The following is a 24,038-nucleotide window of genomic DNA, read 5'->3' as shown; positions in this document are numbered from 1 at the left end:
TTTGAAATTTACTTGTTCACATAATGAAGCAATAATCAGAAATATATCTCCAACATCAGATCCAGTTTTCACATTCCACACAATTATCAAAATCTCCTTCATCATTCATGATTCTTAAAAACTAACTGGCACCAAGGAGACACTGTGTGCAAACATTCTAATAGAAATGAAGATGGTAAACATTTTACATGTATATTTTCAAAAGCAAGAAACAATAGCCCCTGTGAAACTGCTTCTCAAAAAATACAAATTTTGGTTTCATATCTGAAGCATTGCAGTTGATTTTGAGTTCTTGTTTGCGATTGTATAGAATTTATGGTAAACACTCATCCATTTGAGCCCTTCAGAAGATGGTGCTTGAAAAAGGATGATTCCTTTTAATGTGCCACCGTAGTTGTTTGTGGTTGTATGAAATAATAGGGTAGAACATCCATCTGACTTGAATTCTTCAGCTGCTATTAGTTGGAAAAGGAAAACTTTCGTTTTAATGGTCCATTGTAAGTGACAGATATAGGATTCTCTATTACACTCTATGTGCTTGTAAGCTTCATGATGACGTTCCTGTTTCTCAACATCATCTGAGGGTGACATAGAGGTCAGAGTTCAAAGTGAAAGCTTGAACATTGATGTCCACTGAAAATGAGGGCTAGATCATGGGAAAAAGGCTAAGACAGTGCTTGAGACTTAAAGTGATGAAGCTTTGAGTGTATTCTGAGCGGGAATGATTCGTAAGGTAAACCAAAGTCAAATAACCAAAAACATTGGCCCGAGACTCACAAATATGAACAAGAAGGAGAAAAAATGAAATGGGTAGGTGAAATAAAAAACTGCATACGTTTGGAAAAAAAACTATTTATGGCACTATAAGCTGGCCATTCCTCGTCTTCTTGATCACTGTCATCTTACAGACCAACATTCTATGCTGCCTAAATACACTTTCCCTTGTCAACACTTTACAGTCTCCAATCTCCTTGAAACTGGCCCTCCTACATTGGATATATTCCACCTGTATTCATCTTCTTCTACTCTTGCATGTCACCCTATGCTCCCTCATGCTATAGTATGTATTCACCACAGCCATGTCCATCCTTTTTGCTAAATCCACTACCATCTCACAGTCTGCATTCCTTTGCTTAACACCATACATACCCATCACTTCCTCATATCCTCTGTTCCCTTCAACAACATGACAATTTAAATCTGCTGCAAACACCACTTAGTTACCCTTGGATACAGTCATCACCATGTCATCCAACTGACTTCACATTTCTCTTTCTCATCCATCACACAACCAACTTGCATAGCATATGCACTAACAGTCAGCATTACATGATCCGTTTCCAGCTTCTTAAACATCACTCTATCAGATACTCATTTCATCCTCTAAAAACATTATTGGCATACTGCTCCTTCAGGATAACCCCTACCCCCTTTCTTCTCCCATCCACACCATGATAGCACAATTGTGACCTGCCTCCCATACACCTAGCTGTACTTCACTTCTATCTGGTCTCTTGCACACACAATATATCAACCTTCCCCTGGCCATCATATCAGCTAGCTCTGTTCCTATACCAGTCATACTGCCAACATTAAAAGTTCTTACCCTCACTACCACACACCTAGCCTATCTCCTCTCTTCCTGCCATATGAGTGCTGGACGTCCTCCAGGGTCTGACTGTCAATGCAAAGGCTACTGTGCTATTGAATGACTCAAGTGTGCTACAGCAATATTATCAGTGTCACTAATTTTTGTCCCATTGCCCCCATGTATGTATGGTATCCTACAGATGTCCTGCTCTAATGGGTTGAGAGGTATGACTGGGCAGCAAGATTGTGAATACAGTGCACCATACCTGTGCACATGTCAGTATGAGTTGGTGTATCTGGCTGCCTCATAACAACAGACATGGGATGCAAAATGTCAGTTAATTAAGTTGTACATGTTGTACACATGTGTAATTTTAGTTACTGTGCATCCAACAGAGTGACATTTATAAAGGTACTGGTTGTTGCATTCTCCTGACACAGCCATTGGTACTAAAATAAGCATGATTATCAGTTTGAATTTGGAGAGGTGTCCAACTGTGCTATGACATTGTGTCCATGCCTACTCCAAACAGCTATATGAACACCTACATAGCTGTATGGACACAGCAATACCTTGCCTCCACCAAAGTTGAGTAGTCCTCTTTGTTGGATGGCAGCAATACACAAACCACTGACTTGGTCTCTATATTGGTTGTACAGGACAAAGTAGGAGCAGGCACCAACCTGGCATCAAGTCAGCCATTGTCTGAACAAGCATATAAGGTCACAGGTGGCTTACTGTAAGGCTAACTATGAGTACAAAATGGACATATCCACCAAGGCCAATAACAAAACCATCTTCCCATATGTCTGCAATCTCAGTGGCAACAAACCAACCCATCCTGTGATGGTGGTCAGTCAGACTGCATACACACACAACATAGCTATAGCCAACCTGCTGCAGATAGGGTTAGGGAAAACATCACCCATCTGGCTCAGCATCACTATAGGTGGATATGCACAGCACCTGCAGTCCTCCCCTCATTACCAGTGAGCAGGTACATATTGCCTACTGAAAGGTAACAAATGTAAGTATCACAGGACATGATAACATCCCTGTCTGCATCCTACATGAACTCAAGCATGTGCTCTCAGCTCCATTACACACTGTAGATACACCAAGCTTCAGCACCATCCACACCCCATCCACATGGAACATGGCCAATGTCATCCATCTACACAGACCTGAATGAGGAATAGAGGATTATGCAACTAACTTACCCTCACTGGGGGGAATATGACACATCAGGACCAGGAGTCCAATGCAAGCTGATGCTGTGCTGATAGATTACAGGGGTACGGTGTGGGGTGTGGTTGTGAGTGGTGGCTTTGGGTATTCAATGTACATGTGCAGGTTCTGTACAAAATGTTGACAAATGTACAATGTCCTGTGATGTGTTTTCCTGTTTATGTCTTTCAGGTGCAATGTCACATCAAAGAAGGGCAAAATTTTCAGTGGCTGAGACTACCATTATGATCAAAGCCATACTACAGCACCATTCAATTATGTTTGGCTGGAGCCAGCAACATCTGCAGGAGAAGACCGCCCTGTGGGATGACCTTTTCAACAGGGTAAACAATGTCGGCCTGCATGCACGTACATACGAACAGGTCTGGCATCATGCAACTGACCTAATATGCCATGCCTGGCAAAGGGCTGCTACCATGGCCAGGGACCGCACAGCCACAAATGGGGGCCAAGCTATGTAGCCCCCACTGTCACCCACTGAGGAACTCCTCGCCAACCTTGGGGCACCCATCCCAGTACAACATCAGGGTACAGACCCCCACATGCTGGAGGTGGGTGGCACCCAGACAATGGACAAAGAGCATGCAGGTAAGGCCCCAGAGGAGATTACTAGATTAGTGTAGCAGACATACTTGCATCTGTAGAGTATCAACGTGCATGTGTCAGGTCTGTTTGCAGTTGTGGATGAGGTTTTCTAATGCACAGAAGTGCACATCTATGGTGGAGGACAGAAAATTGTGTAGTATTGGAGTTTGTACTATAAATGTGCAAACTTGCTGCAGCCATCCCGTACAAATGCCACATATGAGTCTGCTGACAATACCTCTTTCCCACAACTACCTAGGTCCCTCTGGTCTACATGTGGGGCAGCAGCCTAAAGCTGGTGAGTATGGAATTGTTCTGTTGTGGTTTGCCAATACCCCAGGTATGTGAAGGCCATGCAATGTGCCATGCACACAACTGTCAGTCATAGCCGTATTGCTTTATGTGCATATTCAGTTGTGTTGGGGTTTACTGCATTACATCACAGTGGTCACAGTGGTCAACACAGGGGCCTATCTGAAGAGAATGTAACATTCCTGTAGCATACCTCACAACCTGACAGTGCAAGACTTCTGGACAGAGATCAGTAAAATAGGGGGAACAAATGGCCTAGGGTAGGGAAATGTGTAAAACATTCTTATGGATATAAACAGTGTACACACCCCTGTTAAGATGAAAGGTGTTTGTGATATATACAAATTGAGACTGCAATATGTCAGTCCACACCTTTTACAACCTATAATGTGACCCATAACATAAACAATTCACTTGTAAAACCAACCAATCTGTTGGGTACCAAATATGGAGTATACAAACCTTAAATAAGCTACATGCATATGTGTGCACACCCTTCAGATAATATTGCATTGCAGCAACTTGTGATTTACTGACAGCAGTCAGTCTGCTTGGGTACACACCTGTCATCAAGTAAAGGCACTCTGATTAACACCAAACAACAGTCTGCTGTCCCAAGTAGGATATTCATGACATTTGCACAGTTGCCTGCAACAGCAACAGCCATGGCTTGCAGACAGCTTACACAGTTGCCAAGATATTTCATATGTGAAAGGCATAACTCAGGAGTAGGTTACAACAACATTATCACAACATTGCATATACCATGGAACAAAGTGGGAACAGTCATCAAAAGGTGGACAACAGTGCTGTTGAAAAGAACCTAATGTCCCTCCAAATCTGATGAAAAGACATGTCCAAACCTGGTCAGGGAGGATGCCAGAAGACATACAGCATCACTGAGGATGTTGCCAAAATCTCTTGCAAGTACTGGTGTTGTGTACTACATGTGAGAACAATCTCCCAAATTCTGCATAAGTCTGGCCTATGGGGTAGGGTCAGAAGATGGAAGCATTTCTACACACCAAAAAAGATCCAAGGATGGATACAACTTGTAATACAGCACATCAAGTCTCCCAAAGGCACGTGTGAAAATGTGTTATGGTGTAGTGAGACTATGGATTTACCTCACAGTCATAATGCCAAAAGGTACATGTGGTGCACAAGCAACACCTCTCTTCACCTTAAGTCCACCATCCACATGGTGAATCATGCTGGTGACATTAGCTTGATGTGGGGATGTTGTTTTAAAGCCAGAACTGGGCCTGTAGTCACAGTGGTGGGAATTCTGAAGAGTTAAAAATAACCCTCACATATGGCCCACATCCATCAGCCATCTGCAAGAACGCTGAGAATGGGGAGGGGTGTCAGCCTTCAATATGACAAAGATACGAAGCATACATCCCAAGCTACCTATGAAAGGCTCCACCTGAATACACTCATGGTTATTGATTGGCCCAGCCAGAGCCTAGATCTAAACCCGATAGCAAAACCTCAGTGTGACCTGATGAGGGCTGTGCACATGAGCTGCCCTTGGTATCTGACAGAGTTGGGAGACCTCCGCAAGGAAGAGTGGCCAAATAATGCAAAGTCAAGATGTACCATGCTGATAGACACCTTCCCAAAAAAGTGAATGATGTAAGTCACTTACAAGGTACTTCAACAAAGTATAATTTAAGGGTGTGCACACTTATGCAACTACCATATTGTACATATTTCATTCATTATATTTAACACGTAACACATTTGTTTGTTTATCGATTGGATTGCACAGGTCATATGTGACATGAAAGGTGGGTAATATATTTGAATGCATTATTGTCATCTCATCTTATATATTACAAGAACATGGCATGCTAACAGGGTTGTGTACACTTATCATATCCACTGTAAGTTTAAAAGGTTGTTGGTGTAACAGGAATTGAGTGATCACGCATTTACTGCTGAGTTGGAAGTCTAAAACTCAATTGTATGTTATCAATCAGTAATATCACTCCTCAGATCTTCCCAGTTATGTATCAGACAAACACAGAGGTTATGAGAAACAGAGCAAACATATCAGCCAGACATCTACACATCCTGCAAGGATCTGTACAGTTGTAAGGTATGTTCGGTAGTATTTGCCACTGTGCTATACAGGTGAACAGCAGTGATGTGTACATGGGTGCAGTCTGTGCTGGGGAAAGGCCATCACCTACTAACACTACTCATGATTCCCAGAGCTCTATATTGTTAGTTACATGTAATAAAACTGGCTGCAATGCATGATGTTGAGAGCCATGTATCAAGCATGTCACCATTTTGGTATGTGAGGTCTGTGTAACAGATTTGTGCCACCTCACCAGTAAGTGTGTATGTGTGTGCGTGTGTGTGTGCGTGTGTGTGTGTGTGTGTGTGTGTGTGTGTGTGTGTGTGTGTGTGTGTGTGTGTATACCAGCCAACCTCAGAGTGCAGGTATTAATGTACATATGTTGTCATCCCCTCACAGGTAGCAATGGGGTTCAGGGTCCCTCCCACTTGGAAACTAATGTCATTGTCTCTGCAGACTCTGACAATGATGATAGGAAAAGTGAGGTACAGGTGGCATTATCAGGGTCTGAATTGGCTGAATCTGTGCCATTGGTTGACAACCCACTCTTGTTCACACCATCCCCCCACACAGTGACAATGCCCACACATATCCCATCATCAGTGGCCACAGATGATGGGCAGTTGGCAGGTAGTGGCATGGAGCAGGCTAGTGTGGTGACTATGGCAGATGTGAGTGTAGACACTGGCCATAGCCAGAGTTCAGGTGAGGTCCCACAAAGGCAGATGGACAGGGGTGCTTACAGGAGGGCTTCTGCTGATCAAGCTGCTGTCATAAGTGCCACAGCAGGTATCACCAGACATGTTTTGGGCTGTCATGGATGCACAGGCACATAGTGAACACCACAAAAGACAAATACTCAGGGTGGTGGATGCAACTTTTTGTGATTTATGTGGTGACATACATAACCTTGTTGAAGCCACACATCAAAATACTGAGTTCATGAATAGATGGTGGTGTGAGACCTTGGGAATCCTAGACCGTAGCATGTCTGTGTTAGAGCATGTGGTGGGAGATGGTTATCGGCCATGTGGACGTTGGTCAGTACCAACAACAGCTGAGAGTGTACAGGGTTGTGCACCTTCACACTCCTGTAGTGGCAGTGACACCAGCACTACCGAAGGGGGGGTTGCTGTCCACATCACACTGGAGCAGGCCATGGCCATGTGGTCCTGGCCGGTCTTGTCAGGGGAATGGATCCAGCAGACAGCAGTCACCATCAGGAAGCAGTACTGCATCTGGCCTTTGGCTTGGTGGTGCCAGTGAGACCCCTGGCAGGACCAATTCCTGTGTCCGTGGCTGGAGATGGTGAACTGGACACTCTGCCATGTATGCATGGGACATAACACACTACCTCTTACTACACATAATGTTCTGAATGCCTTCATGGATGGTGAGATAACCCACCAGAAATAGCATGTGAAGTCGTGTATTGCTCCTACAAGCCTGAACAAGTAATAATGTAGCAGATGTTGTATCAGCATGATGTTTCAGTCAAGTATGATACATGATGCTGGCATGTGTGTCACTACACTCACTGTAGACTATTTGGTAACAATATCACATACAAGGGCATTATTAAGGGACACAGACCACATATAGTTTGCAAACATCTGGATATTCCATACACATCTGTACAGAGGACTAATATGGTCTGCACAATGGTTTAACATGCTGCATGTGAGGCAGATGCCATTACCACGCTATATAAAGTAATGCCATTGGGAGGTGGTAAACAGGAGTAGATGGTACACACATCAACATGGTATCAGCTAAACAGGATATGATCTTCACCCAAACATACACACACAGTTGCCAGTACTGAGATTTGAACGGCTACCTATCTAGTTACTACTATAATAGTGTTACACAGTTATCAGATGTACCATGGAGCTTACATGATTTCATCTAGTCCAAAGGCACTTCTAAGGTGAATGACAACAGCAGGCCTAGTAAAGTAAGGTGATGGGAAGTTTACAGTATGGTACACAACTAAAAATTATATAACACACCCAGTATATGATTCTCACACAAGCACACACACAAACTGTTGCTAGTATTGAGATTAGGAGCCCTACCTATCCAGTTATTTCTACTATAGTGTTATTCAGTTATCAGATACGTCACATAGCTTACATGAGTTCACCTCATCCCAAGGTACTTCTAAGGTGAATGACATCAGCAGGCCTAGTAAAGTAGGGTGATGAGAAGTTTACAGGGTGGTACACAACTCAAAATGGTACAACACACACAGAATATGATTCTCACACAAACACTCACCAGTATTGAAAATAGAACCTCTATCTAATTTGTTATTTCTACTATAGTGTTACACAGTTATAAGATGCGCCACAGAGCTTACATGATTTCACTTAGTCCCAAGGTACTTCCAAGGTGAATGACATCAGCAGGCCTAGTAAAGCAGGGTGATGGGAAGTTTACAGAGTGGCATACAAATCAAAATGGTATAACCCACACAGTGCATGATTCCCCACACAAACACACATGCTTACTTCCTAGTATTATGATGAGAACCCCTGCCTATCCAGTTATTTGTATTATAGTGTTACACAATTACCAGACCCACTACGGAGCTTACCGGGCGGACAACTGGCCAATGGTGTTGATAAGGGGATTAACATTAGCAGGACTGATAAAGTATGGCAGTAGTTAGGAAACTTCTTCCTACAAACATACACACTTGCACATTTGCCAGATCTGAGAGTAGAACCCCATGCCTATCTAGTTATTTGTACTATAGTGCTACACATTTATCGCACATACTACAGAGCTCACTGGGCTGACAACTGGCCAAAGGTGCTGATAAAGGGAATAACATCAGCAGGATTAATAAAGTAGAGCAGTGGGTGGGAGACTTATCAAAATCCTTCTTCTTACAAACACACATACACACACACACACACACACACACACACACACACACACACACACACACACACACACACACACACACACACACACACACACTCATGTGCCAGATCTGAGGTTTGAACTCTTGTTTAGCTAGTGATTTGTACTACAGTGTTACGCAGTTATCAAACGTGCTACGCAGCTTACTCACCTGACAACTGGCCAAAGATGCCAATAAGGGGAATGAGATCAGCATGACTGATAAAGTTGAGACTGAGAAGTCTTGTGGGTGGGAATGGCCTAAAACTGTTTCACCTAAAACAAACACCCACTCCCTCACTCTCACATACACAACTGTCACACACACACCATTGGCAGTATTGAGATTAGAACGCCTACATACCTAGTTATTTGTATTATAGTGTTACACAGTTATCACATGCACTACAGAGATTATATTGGTGATCAGCGTCCAATGGTATTTCTAAGGTGAAAGACAGCAGCAGACCTTGCAAAGTAGGGCAATGTAAAGTGTACTGAGTAGGAAGAATCTCCTAATACTTAGACCTACAGTACACACACACACACACACACACACACACACACACACACACACACACACACACACACACACACACACACACACACACACACACACACACACACACACACACACACACACACACACACACACACACACACACACACACACACACACACACACACACACACACATGTGATGTGATATTATAAACCCAACCTCAGTACTGTTACATAATTGGGCTCACCTTTTATGCTGACATGTGCAACTCTTTACAACTGGCATGCCATTGTCCATAGCAAGAGATCACTGTATGCCATTCAGGGTATTTGTGTGTATGACTTACTCTGTCTGTGTCCCCCTGTGTCCTTCTCTCTCAGTTCCCCTCATCTATTTGTGTGTATGCTTGACATATGTTGTAATCTGTTGGCCATATATATGTTTTTGTATCTCATGCAACAGATGCAGATATATCACATATGGGCCACTTATAGCTAGCTGAGGGTAACCTGTCTGATGTGTGTGTGGAGGGACAGTTGAGGTGTACATAGCTTTCTGTATGCATATACCTATATACAGAATACATTCATGTATTCGGATGTGGGTTCCAATGTCCTGTAATTCTCTAAGTGTTGGAGCATGCCCAGTATGACCTTCTATAGTTAGAGTGGAACTCCATTCCAGAGATAGGTGTACTCCAGTCCAACATTTTGTGTGCTATAGCCACACCTCTCAGGAGTACACAGGACGGGCTGGGAATCTCCTGCTTGTGTGGTATGTTTCTAACCTGAGATGTCATATCCTTGTGTAGGCATACCTCTCACCTGTACATTTTTTGGCAGGTTGTACAGGTGTTTGGCTAGAGGTTTCACCCTTTCTATGTAGACTTGTGTTTCTATGGCAAGTTAGTCAGCCTATAGCACATACTGATGGATCTTACTGTTTATATTAGCGAAACAGTTTTAGCACAACAGTATAAAGTATGGAAACACCTTACAGTTTGTTTTTTTCCCATAAACTCAGCATTATTAGTGTACACATGCAGGGAATTTTATGTGGAAAAATGTTAGGGGCTGCCATTGCTTTGATCCATCAGTATGTGCTAGAGGCTGATGGAGGACAGGAGGATAATGCTGACAACCACCACAGACCAAAGAGGAGGAGAAGAGTGTTCAGACCCAGAGGAGCTTACCAGGGGCTACATGATCTGGAGATAGTAGAGCACTACAAGGTAGACAGAGACATACTTTAGCAAATCACCGTGCTGTGCCGGCCTCAACTCAGACCTAGAACCAACAGAGGGGAACCCATTCCAGTGGATACCAAGATATGTGTAGCCTTAAAAATTCTAGCTTCCAAAGATCTACTGGGGACGTTATGGGGGGGTCTCACAGGCATCTGCATCCAGGGTACTCCACCAATTTCTAGATGCCATGCTACCACATGCCAGTGAGCATATTTTCTTCCCCAACATCCGTGAGGAGAAGACCGGCAATATGTGTCTCTTTCACCATGTAGCAAAATACCCGGAGGTACTGGGTGCCATAGACTGCATGCACACCCACATATAAGCACCACCCAAACAGGGTAGGGTCGAGATAAACCACAAGGGATTCCCCTATATCACCTGCCAGGTCATGTGTAATGCCCAGGGCATTATCATGAATGTGTGTGCTGGCAGCCCTGGAAGCTATCACGACTTTCACATCTGGCATTCATCACACCTGTACTAGGCATTTGCCAGTGGGGGCATCCTGTATCTCCATCTAGTGGGGGATGCTGGCTATGCACTGGAGCTGTGGAAGATGACACCCATCAGAAATGCACACCCACCCACACAAAAACACCATAATGAGGCACACACAAACCAGGATCATTATACAGCACGTGTTTGAGATGCTCATGTCAAGGTTCTGATGTCTTGACATGTCTGGTGGAGCCTTGCAGTACTCTCCATCCACATGTGCACACATGTTCATAGTATGTGTGACACTGCACACTATGATCCTATGGCAATAGTTACAGCAAGAACAGCACATGGAATGGCCACTCAGCCCACTACCATTGCCAAGGTCGCCAGAGTCATAGAGGGACTCACAGGAGGAGGCCCCTGAGCCTGCTCCTGTAAGCAGACTGAGGCATGCACCGGCCTTGACAAAGAGGCAACACATAGTACACACACTGACACTGTAGGGACCCAAGGGACTGACATCTCTCTCTGACTCGCACACACAGTAAAATGGATGACACATCACACTACTTGTAACTTACCGTGTATAGGCAGCGTACTGTGCGCATCCAACATAGGCGGCTCTCAAACACCATCCTCACAACTGGCGCAAGCACAAGGTAAGTCAGTCTTCTTAACAATAAATTAAGGGCTTAGTATGTTCTGCTAGCATATATTTGGTAATGATGCATGCATGCAAGAAAATGGGGTGGCCAACTGGGATTGAAGCACACAACTGACAGCTATGTGGGACACCAGGAAATGTCTGGCCAAGACTGGCCTCCACACTCTATGCAGTAGTACCCAAGGTGGCAAATCCCACTGCAGTATATGTGTGGGGACAACTAACTGCGGGGTCAGAGGTCACAGGCATGGATGTCAGGGTGGGGGTCCCATAACCACCCCTCACACCCACACAGCAAGTCTGCTGTAGAAAATCACAGATAAATGTCTGGTAAATGTACACACATTGTGGCAATGTTGAATTAACCCCCATACAGACTCACACAGTGAGAGCACAGCAGGTCACCCAGTTACAAGGCTATGAAGGGTAAGAAGTCTGAAATTGAAATGTATGCCAGTACAATCTGACCTGGGCTCTTTACTGATATGCCTCTACTTCCCAAGACAGTGCACAATAGTATGGTAAATGGAACCAAAATATAGAGCAAATATCAGCACAGACTATGCAGATGTGCCCCACCCCATATACCCATGCAAATGCAGGAACATGTATGTTTTCAGGGAAATAGCAGCATAGCACACATTAGCAGGGCTGTACCAATACACATGAAAACATGTTGCCTGTCCACAATATGCAGGGGTCAATGAGATATGTGTATGAGTGGTTAATACTGTCAGGATCTGGCCAGCAAATTCTCCTGGCAGTCGTCTTGTAGTGCCCTAGGTGCAGTGCTGTCTTTGACAGGGCCATGCACAGAAAACTGCAGTGCCAACTGTTATGCATGTCAGTGACACCCACTGCTTTGTCACTGACATACCTGGAAGTCACAGTGCTATGTGGAATATACTACACATATAAGTGACATCTTGAAGTATGTGTAGCAGAGGTACCAAGGCTTTGGTGAATATAAGTGCTTTTTGGTGCTGTTGTCAGTGGTTATTCTCAATAATCCTTTTTTCTTATGTTTGTTTTTACATATAATGGACATTCATGCACAGTTTAATGCACTCTGTACCCACACTCATAGCTCCCAACCTCTGACAGCAAGATGTCTGGACAAGGGCAGAAATAAAAGTGGAACAAAGGCACAATGATAGGCATGTGTTGTAAATATCACACTTACATACTGAAAAAGTTTGTAGGGTGTGGGGTTTGCAGTAGTGGAAATTGTCTGAAGGTTATGTAGTCTGAAACAGTAATGTCTATATTATTTTGTAACATCACTCTTCAATTATATGTAACTAATTTGCCTTAAAAACACAAGTTTTCTTAAAACGCATGAAACCTCTAGCCAGACACCTGGATAACCTGCTAAAACAATGTGCAGGTGAGAGATATGCCCACACAAGGATATGACATTCCAGGTTAGAAAGATACCACACAAGCAGTAGATCCCCAGCAAGTATATCACCAGGTTGCTCGACTGTTTACACAGCTGTGTGTCATTACTACACTGGCTGTAGCCATACCTCACAAATGGCCTTGTTGGGCAAGAATTTACATAGCTGCCCTCAAAATATTGGTCTATGCATCATACAACTAGTATTCCTCTGGTAAAGCACTGTGATGACCTGCGGATGTCTGGCACTAGGTAATGATACAATACATTGCAGTTTCAGACTACAGTTATGCCAGAAAATCTCTGCTAAACAAAACAAGTACCCTGAGGAATGTCTTATGTACTCCTGAGAGGTATGGCTGTAGCACACAAAACCATGGACTGGAGTACATCTATCTCTGGAATGGAGTCCACTCTAACTATAGAAGGTCACCACACTTGGCATGACTCTACACTTAGAGAATCACAGGACATGTTGGAACCCACATTGGAATATATGACTGTATTGTGTATATATGTCTGTGCATACAGTCAACTATGTACACCTCAACTGTTCCCACACACACACATCAGACAGGATTACCCTCAGCTAGCTGTAGGTGGCCCATATGTGATATATCTACATCTGTTATGTGAGATACACACACACACACACACACACACACACACACACATATATATATATATATATATATATATATATATATATATATATAGATATATAGATATATGAGCAACAGATGTGAAGCATACATGCACATAGATGTGGGCAACTTAGAGACAGACAGTGATACAGAGAGACACATGGGGACACAGAGTCAGTTACACACACGGATACACTGAATGGCATGCAGTGATGTCTTGCTGTGGACATTGGTATGCCAGTTGTAAACAGTTGCATGTGCCAGCATAAAAGGTGAACCCCATTGTGTAAAAGTACTGAGGCTGGGGTTATAATATCACACCGTGTGTGTGTGTGTGTGTGTGTGTGTGTGTGTGTGTGTGTGTGTGTGTGTGTGTGTGTGAGTGTATGTGCGTGTGTGTGTTTGTGTGTCTATAGGTCTAAGTATTAGGAGACTCTTCCCATTCATTACACTTCACATTACCCTTTTTCACAAGATCTGCTGCTTCCATTCACCTTAGAAATACCATTGGACACCAGTCACCCTTATAAGCTCTGTAGCATCTGCAGTAACTGTATAACACTGTAATACAAATAACTAAATATGCAGGGGTTCTAATTTCATTACTGGCAACTGTGTGTACATGTGTGACAGTTGTGTATGTGAGAGTGAGGGAGTGTGTGTTTGTAGGTGAAATATTGTGGCCATTTCCCCCCACAACACTTCCCAGTGCCCCACTTTATCAGTCCTGCTGATGTCATTCCCCTTAGTGACACAGTTGGTCAGTTCTCAGCCCAGTATGATCCGTAGTGTGTGTGATAACTGTGTAACACTATAGTACAACTCACTAGCTAGAGAGGGGGTCTAATCTCAGATCTGTCAAATGTGTGTGTGTGTATGTTTGTAAGAAGAAGTATTTTGATAAGTCTCCCACTCACTGCCCTACTTTATCACTCCTGCTGTCATTTGCCTTATCAGCACCTTTGGCTAGTTATCATCCCAGTAAGCTCTGTAGCATGTATGATAACTGCTTAACACTATAGTAAAAATAACTAGATAGGCAGAGGTTCTACTCTCACATCTGGCAAATGTGTGTGTGGGTGTGTACATTTGTAGGAAAAAGTATTTTGATAGGTTTCCCACCCACTGGCCTACTTTATCAGTCATGCTGATGTCATTCCCCTTATCAGCCCAGTAAGCCCTGTAGCATGTGTGATAACTGTGCAACACTATAATACAAAAAAATAGATAGGTAACAGTTCTACTCTCAGATCAGCAAATGTGTGGGTGGACGGGTGTATAAGTGTGTGTGTATAAGTTTGTAGAAAGATGTATTTTGATATGTTTCACACCCACTAGCCTACTTTATCAGTCATGCTGATGTCATTCTGCTTTTCAGCACCTTTGGCCAGTTGTCAGCCCAGTAAGCTCTGTAGTGTGAGCGATAACTGTGTGACACTCTAGTGCAAAAAACTAGATAGGCAGGGGTTCTACTCTCAGATCTGGCAAATGTGTGTGTGGATGTATAAGTGTGTATGTTTGTAGGAAGAAGTATTTTGATACGTTTCCCACCCACTGGCCTACTTTATCAGTCATGCTGATGTCATTCCCTTTATCAGCACCTTTAGCCAGATCTGTTTAGTAAGCTCTGTAGCGTGTGCGATAACTGTATAACTCTATAGTACAAATGACTAGATAGGCAGTTGTTCTAATCTCAATACTGACAAGTTTGTGTGAGAATCATATACTGTGTGGTCTATACCATTCTGAATTGTGTTCCACCCTGTAAGCTTCTCATCACTCTACTTTACTATGCCTGCTGATGTCATTCACCTTATAAATACATTGGAAGGAGATGAAATCATGTAAACACAGTGGCACATCTGATAACTGCTTAACACTATAGTAGTAATACCTAGATAGGTAGAGATTCTAATCTCAATACTGGCAAGTGTGTGCAAGTGGGTGAAGATCCTATCCTGTTTGGATGATACCATTTTGATGTGTGAACCATCCACACCTGTTTACCACTTCCCAATGGCATTACTTTATATAGTGTGGCAATGACATCTGCCTGACATGCTACATGTTAAGCCATTGTGCAAGCTGTACCAGTCCTCTGTACAGATGTCTATGTAATATTCAGATGTTTGCAACCTATATGTGGTCCGTGTCCCTAAACAATGCACATGTATGTGATATTGTTGCCAAATCGGCCACAGTGAGTATAGTGACATGCATGCCAGCATCAGGTATCATACACGACTGAAACATCATGCTGATACAACATCTGCTACACTATCACTTGTCCAGGTTTGTAGGAGCAATACACAACTCCACATCCTATTTCTTGTAGGTTATCTCAACATCTGTGGAGGCATTCAGAACATTATGTATTGTAAGAGATAGTGTGTTATGTCTCATGCATATAATCTATGTGGGGCATGTCATGTGCATGTAGTACTATAGTATATCAAAGTGGAAATGTAGGTTTACTAATCTGTCTATTGCCAACTGCATTTGTGTTACTGTGTGCACATCCCCTGTGTCAGTCCTTACTGTGTGTATGCAAAGTATATACCATTTTGTCTCCCTGTTCCACCCGGTGAACTCAGGAATACATACCACAAACCTGTCATACACAGTATCATGCATGCCCTTATCAACTCCATCAGGGTTGAGTGTATGGAAAAGAAATGGCAGGGACAACAGGTTTTAACTGGTAAATCTGTTGCACTTAATTTAATGGCTATGCTTGTGAGGGACTTGCTGACCGTACTGCAGTAACCTGTTCTGTATGTATGAGCCTGTGGTACTACACAATGCTAAGGTGTCATGTCTGAAGGCTACCGGTCTGTGACAAGGGGTATGTATGCAAGGTCACACTGTCTGACAACAGTGTCCCTCACACACTGTTGCATGAATACACACCTGGTACATTTACATATAAAGCTATAGCTTGCCTATGACACGGTTGATGTATTCCCACTCTGCCATACTCCTCTTGGGAATGTCTGCAGGGCCACAGCCTGCAGACAGATAGACACATGGAACACAATCAGAATACAGCATATCAGACTACATTCAGTCAGTGGTACTAACAGCAATAACGCATCCTGGTTAATAAGGTACATACACCTGTATGTGTACCCATAACAAATGCAAGCAGATAGCACCTTACATAGTATTACATAGCTACACTGTACTATACTCACCATGTGAATCAGACCCATATTAGCATGTCCCTGCATCAATGTTATGGATGACAGGGATGTGGCACAGGTATCATCATATGCACAGGGTGTGGTGTGGGTTTACCAGAGGCCTAGGCTGGGCCATATGGTTGACATCATGTGTGTGTGTGTTTGGAGGGGTATCCAATAGATGGGATGTACAGATGAGCTGTGTGTGTCTGGAGGTGACCTGCCTGTCATACAGATGTGTGTATGTATGTATGCACACAGTCACATCATGTGGCTGCCCTACACAGTGGTATGTTGGACAGCTGTGGACCATACATTGCAGGGTGTTCAGTTCATCATCTCTGTCCATGAATACAGGAAATGGTCCTGCCAGGGGTATCACTGGCAACACTAGGCCCAAGTCCAGATGCAGTACTGCTTCCTGATGTTGACTGCTGTCTGCTGGAGCCATGGCCTGCTCTGGTGTGATATGTGGACAGCAACTCCACTTCGGTAGTGCTTGTGTCTCTGCCACTATGGACATGTGAAGGTGCACGGCCTCGTACACTCTCAGCTGTTATTGGTGCTGACCTACGTCCATGTGGCTGATGCCCATCTCCCACCACATGCTCTAGCACAGACATGCCATGGTCAAGGATTGCCAAGGTTTCACTCCACCGTCTATTCATGACCTCAGTATTTTGACGTGTGGCCTCAAAAAGGTCGCGTATATCGCCACATAAATCAGGAAGAGTTGCTTCCAACACCCTGAGTATTTGTCTGGTATAGTGTTCACTACATGCCTGTGCATCCCTGACAGCCCATAACATGCATCTGGTGACACCTGCTGTGGCACTTGCTACAGCAGCTTGATGAGCAGCTGTCCTCCTGTGAACACCCCTTTCCATCCGTCTGTTTGGGACCTCGTCTGCACTTTGGCTATGGCCAGTGTCTACACTCACACCTGCCATAGTCACCAAAGTAGCCTGCTCCATGCCACCACCAGCCAACTGTCCATCATCTGTGATGGGGTATGTGTGGGCATTGTCACTGTGTGAGGGAATGGTGTGGACAAGAGTGCGATGCCAACCAATGGCACAGATTCAGCCCCTGACCACTCCACCTGTACCTCAGTATTCCTATCATCATTGTCAGAGTCTACGGAGACAATGACATCTGTTTCCAAGCGGAAGGGACCCTGGACCCCATCGCCACCTGTGAGGGGAAGACAACATATGTACATTAATGCCTGCATTTTGAGGTTGGCTGGTACACACGTGCACAAACACACACACACACACACACACACACACACACACACACACACACACACACACACACACACACACACACACACATGTGAGGTGGCACAAATCTGTTACACAGACCTCACATTACCTAAATGGTGACATGCACGACACACTGTCCTCAACATCATGCATTACAGAAAGTTTTACTACATGTAACTAACAATATAGAGTTCTGGGTAGCATGGGTAGTGTTAGTAGGTGATGGCCCTTCCACAGCACAGACTGCATCCATGTACATATCATTGCTGTTCACCTGTATAGCACAGTGGAAAGTACTGCAGAACATACCTCACAACTGTACAGATTCTAGCAGGATCCACGATGTCTGGCTCGTATGTTTGCTGTGTTTCTCATAACCCCTGTGTTTGTCTGATATATAACTGGGATGATCTGGGGAGTGATGTCACTGATTAATGACATACATTTGAGTTTCATACCTCCAAACCAGCAGTAAATGTATGGTCACACTTCCTGTTACACCAGCAACCTTCTAAGCTTACAGTGGTTATATTAGGTGTATACAACCCTGTTAACATTAATGGTGACATGCACGATGTACCTTCACCAAGAATGATGCCACAATATGAAGACAAGATGATCAATTTCAACAATTGACTTAAATATTGGTGTCATTCAAAGGGGATCCAATGCCTGTCAGCCTGGGATGACATCCTCGACAAGCCACAATGTTTCGCTAGGGACGGCTTGCACCTGTCACCCCTGGGCATTCGGATATTGGCAAAGGCTCTTGCCACTCCCATAGTGCCTTTTTTAGGCATGGCTCAAAAGACAAACCCACCTCCATAGGTATCACAAGGGATAAGAAACTAAGAGTAATGCTACTCAATGCCAGAAGTCTAAACCTTAAGATGCATGCACTCAAAACTCTCCTTAGCATGGAGAACATCGATATCTGTGCAGTAACAGAAACCTGGTTCAAGGCTCCCGAGAGCACCCCAGCACTACCAGGTTATACCTCATACCATGCTTTTCAGCCCCAAAACTTGGACCGAACCTCAAAAGGAGGGGGAGTATCAATATTCGTCAAAGATACCCACACCCCCAGGTTGGTGGCACAGCACGAAGCATCAGAGACTATCCATGTGCAACTAACAGTGGGTAAAACTGGCTTCCAGTTTAAAGCCTGCTACAGACCACCCTCCCAAATCCAGGAACCCCACTCGGCCTTCCTGAGAACACTGGAAAATATGAAGGTCTCTCCAAACACCATTATATTGGGTGACTTCAACTACCCAAACATAGACTGGGAGCATTACTCTAGCTCCAACACCCTAGCCCAAAGGTTCCTAGAATTTATAAACTCAAATGCTATGGAACAACTTGTTACCACTCCCACAAGAGGGGAAAACATACTGGACCCGATCATCACCAACATGGGGGCTCTATGCTCCAGACCAGAAGTGTATCCCTCACTGGTAAGATCAGACCATAAACTAATCTCACTGGATATTCACATCCCGACCCCATCCCCTGCCCAGAAAACCACAGTGAAAAACTTCTCTAAAGCAAATTTCACACTCCTCAAAACTGAGGTGGAATCCTTCAAAGCCCCCGGGCCTGTGGAAAATATGGCCTAGACCGCAGAATCCTTTATAAACGCATTCTATGAACACCTTCAGGAATGCATGGATCATGCAATCCCAAATAAAACCAAGACCCAGTCCTCCAAAGGCAGGCGTCCTGTCTGGTGGACCCCAGCCATAAACAAACTATGCAATAGAAGGAGGAAGCTACTACATGATAGAGCAAAATCCCAAAAAGGGAAGGCATCTCCGATCAGTATTAGCAAAAAACTATGGGCACTCATAAAATCGTCTAAGGTCAGCTTCGAGAGAAAAATTGCACAGGACACTAAGGATAATCACAAGGCTTTCTTTAGTTATGTTAGGAGCCTGGGTGGGAATTCCCAGATATGCTCTGAATTAGTCCAAACTGAACCCACAGACATTGCCAACATCCTAGCTGACAGGTTTAGCACAAATTTCTCCCCCCCCCACCAAATGGGCAAATATCTATCCCAGCAGAGTGCTGCCCCCCTGATATCTCAGATGCTCAGGTAAGAGCCGCACTCTCCAAAGCAAAAAACACAGCATCAATGGGACCAGGCGGTGTCCCGGGGTGCATCCTACATAAACTCCAAGAAGAGCTAAACCCAAACATAAAACTACTGTTCAGTCTCAGCCTTACTACAGGATATGTACCCAAAGAGTGGCGTACAGCAACAGTGGTCCCTCTCCACAAAGGTGGTGCCTCAACGGATCCTGGAAACTATCGCCCCATAAGCCTGACTAGCTTGGTTTGCAAAGCTATGGAAAGGATCATCATGGACCTCATAAATAAAGATATTGGGGACCTACAGACACTGGATCCTACCCAGTTTAGCTTTGTTAACGGCAGATCCTGCCTCTTAAACCTGGTCGATTTCTTTGAAACAGTCACCAAGGCCATTGACGAGAGGAAGGTGGTCCACATAGCCTACCTGGACCTCGCAAAAGCCTTCGATACAATACCCCACTCAGGCATTATAGATTAGCTCACCAACTTAAATATAAACCCCTATGTCACTAGATGGGTTTCAAACTGGCTCAAGGACACAACACACATGGTTAGAATTGCTGGAGCCATGTCAGACTCCAAACCAGTTACAAGTGGCATCCCACAAGGCTCAGTCCTGGGACCTCACTTGTTCGGTATATATTTCTCGGAGGTACAGGCCAACATGGAAGGACAGTGGCTGACCAAGTTCGCAGATGACTGCAAACTAGGAGCCATAATTGACTCTCCAGCCGACACAAGCATCCTACAAAAGGGCCTCATCGAAACAGACAACTGGTGCCAGAGCCATGGCCTCAAGCTAAATGCCAAAAAGTGTATAGTAATCCCCTTTGGCAAAAACAAAGTGCCCAAAAATTACCACATAGGTGGTAATCCGTTAAGTACGGAAGAAGTAATTAGGGACCTGGGGACCCAAGTTGATAGCAATCTCGCATTTGAAAACCACGTGGCCAAAGTGGTTAGAAAAACATTTTATATGGCCCACCTAATCATGAAGGGATTCACATCTAGATGAGGGGAGGTCATCGTGCCTCTTTACTCATCCCTCATCAGGCCCATAATTGAGTACAATGCCCCTTTTGGGATGTACCTTACCAGACATCTGCAGCAACTGGAAAGACCCCAAAAGTACCTCACCAAGAGGATCAAAAGGCTCAAACAGATGCCATATGCTGCCCAGTTAAAGAAACTCCAGCTCTACTCAGTGGCATACCGCCTGCTCAGAGGCTATCTGTGCCTGGTGTATAAAGCCATGTCCAACCCGGAATTAATGGACATGCTGCACCTCAGAAAATCCAAATCCCATCGAGCTATGCACTCGAGAGACTTGAACCTCAGCACTGAAATAAATAGGAAAATAGGACATGCTAGAGGGACAGATTCATAACCCAGAGGCTCCCTTCACTCTTGAATAAAATCCCAGTCCAGGTTAGACAGAGTCCCTCATTGACTCTCTTCAAGAGGAATCTTGATGAGTGGATGGAAGATCGTAGGTTTACCCCGGGTATCACTTCTGTGTCACTGTTAGACAGAGACACATTATACTAACCTCGAAAAAGGGCATAGCAAAATTCATTTAAAATGGGTGGCGAAAGCCAAACACACTCTGGCTAGGCTTATAAATGCCCTAGGGCAGATAGCCTAGTATGAACCTATGAACCTATGAACCTATATGACCACAGCAATCCAATCAATAAACAAACAAATGTGTTACGTGTAAAATATAATGAATGAAATATGTATAATATGGTAGTTGCATAAGTGTGCACACCTTTAAGATATTTTGTTGAAGCACTTGTAAGTGACTTACATCATTCACTCTTTTTGGGAAGGTGTCTATCAGCATGGCACATCTTGATTTTGCATTATTTGGCCACTCTTCATTGCAAAGGTCTCCCAACTCTGTCACATTCCAAGAGCAGCTCATATGCACAGCCCTCATCAGGTCACACTGTTTTTTTTTAATCTGGTGTAGGTCTAGGCTCTGACTGGACCAATCTATAACCATTAGTGTGCTGAGGTGGAGCCATTCTTAGGTAGCTTTGGATGTATGCTTCAGTTCTTTGTCATGTTGAAGGTTGACACCCTTCCCCATCCTCAGCATTCTTGTAGACACCTAATGGATTTGAGCCAGATGTGGGTGTTATTTGGAACTGTTCAGAATTCCCACCACCATGACTACAGGCCCAGTTCTGGCTTTGGAACAGTATCCCCACAGCAGGCCACTGCCACCAGCGTGATTAACCATGGGGATGGTGTTCTCCAGGTTAAAAGAGGTGCTGCTTGTGCACCAGACAAACCTTTTGGTATTGTGGCTGTTAGGTCAATCCATAGTCTCATTACACCATAACACATTTTCACACATGCTTTTGGGAGACTTGATGTTCTGTACTGCAAGTTGCATCCACCCCTGGATGTATTTTGATGTGGAAAAATGCTTCCTTCTTCTGACCCTACCCCATAGGCCAGACGTATGCAGAATATGGGATATTGTTCTCACATGTAATACACAAAACCAGTACTTGCAAGAGCTTCCTGCAACACCCTCAGTGTTGCTGCATGTGTCCTGGCAGCCTCCCTGACCAGGTTTTGACATATCTTGTCATCATTTTTGGAGGGACGTTAGGTTCTTTTCAACAGCACTGTTGTCCCATATTCAATCCACCTTTTGACGACTGTTTCCACTGTGTTCCATGGTTACTGCAGTGCTGTGGTAATGTTGTTTTACACTACTCCTGACTGATACCTTTCAAATATAAAATCCCTTTGCTGATTGGAAGCTGTCTCAAGCTATGGTGGTTGCTGTAGCAGGCAACTGAGCAAATGTCATGAATATTCTACTTCTACAGCAGATTGTTGTTTGATGTTACTCAGAGTGCTTTACTTGATGGCAGGTGTGTACCCAAGCAGACTGAATGCTGTCAGAAAATCACAAGCTGCTGCAATAAAATATTGTTTGAAGGGTGTGTACACTTATGCATCCAGCTTATTGTAAGGTTTCTATACTCCATATTTGGTGCCCAACAGATTGATTGGTTTTACAACTGAATTGTTCATGTTATAGGTCACATTACAGGTTGTAAAACATGTGGACTGACATATTGTGGTCTCAATTTGTATATATCACAAACATCTGCCATCTTAACAGGGGTGTGTACATTGTTTATATCCACTTTATAAGAGTAATGTTTCACACATGTCCCTACCTTAGGCCTTTTGTCCCCCATCTTGTTGGTCTCTGTCCACAAGTCTTGCACTAACAGGTTGTGAGGTATGCTACAGGAATGTTACATTCTCTTCAGATAGGCTCCGGTGGTGACCACTGTGAAGCAATGCATTTAACCCCACCACAAGTGCAAATACACATAAAGCAATATGGCTATGAGTGACAGTTGTGTGCGTGGTAAATTGCATGGCCTTCACATGCCAGGGGTATTGGAAAACCACAACAGAACAATTCCATACTCACCAGCTTCAGGCTGCTGTCCCACATGCAGACTGGGGGGACCTTGGTATTTGTTGGAGAAAAGTACTGTCAGCAGACTAACATGTAGCACTGGTAAAGGATGGATGCAGCATGTCTGCACATTTACAGTACAACCCCCAATACCACACAATTTGCTGTCCTTCACCACAGATGTGCACTTCTGTGCATTAGAAAACCCCATTCACAACTGCAATATGACCTGACACATGCATGCAGATACTCTACAAATACAAGTATGTCTGCTACACTTATCTAGCAATCTCCACTGGGTCTTTACCTGCACGCTCCTTGTCTATTGTCTGTGTGCCACCCATCTCCAGCATGTGGGGGGTCTGTATCTTGATGGTGTACTGGGATGGGTGCTCCAAGT

Source organism: Protopterus annectens, chromosome 8.part0, assembly GCF_019279795.1.
Source record: "Protopterus annectens isolate FY-2018-M chromosome 8.part0, PAN1.0, whole genome shotgun sequence".
NCBI classification, from domain to species: Eukaryota; Metazoa; Chordata; order Ceratodontiformes; family Protopteridae; genus Protopterus; species Protopterus annectens.
This window is presented reverse-complemented; position numbering follows the sequence as displayed.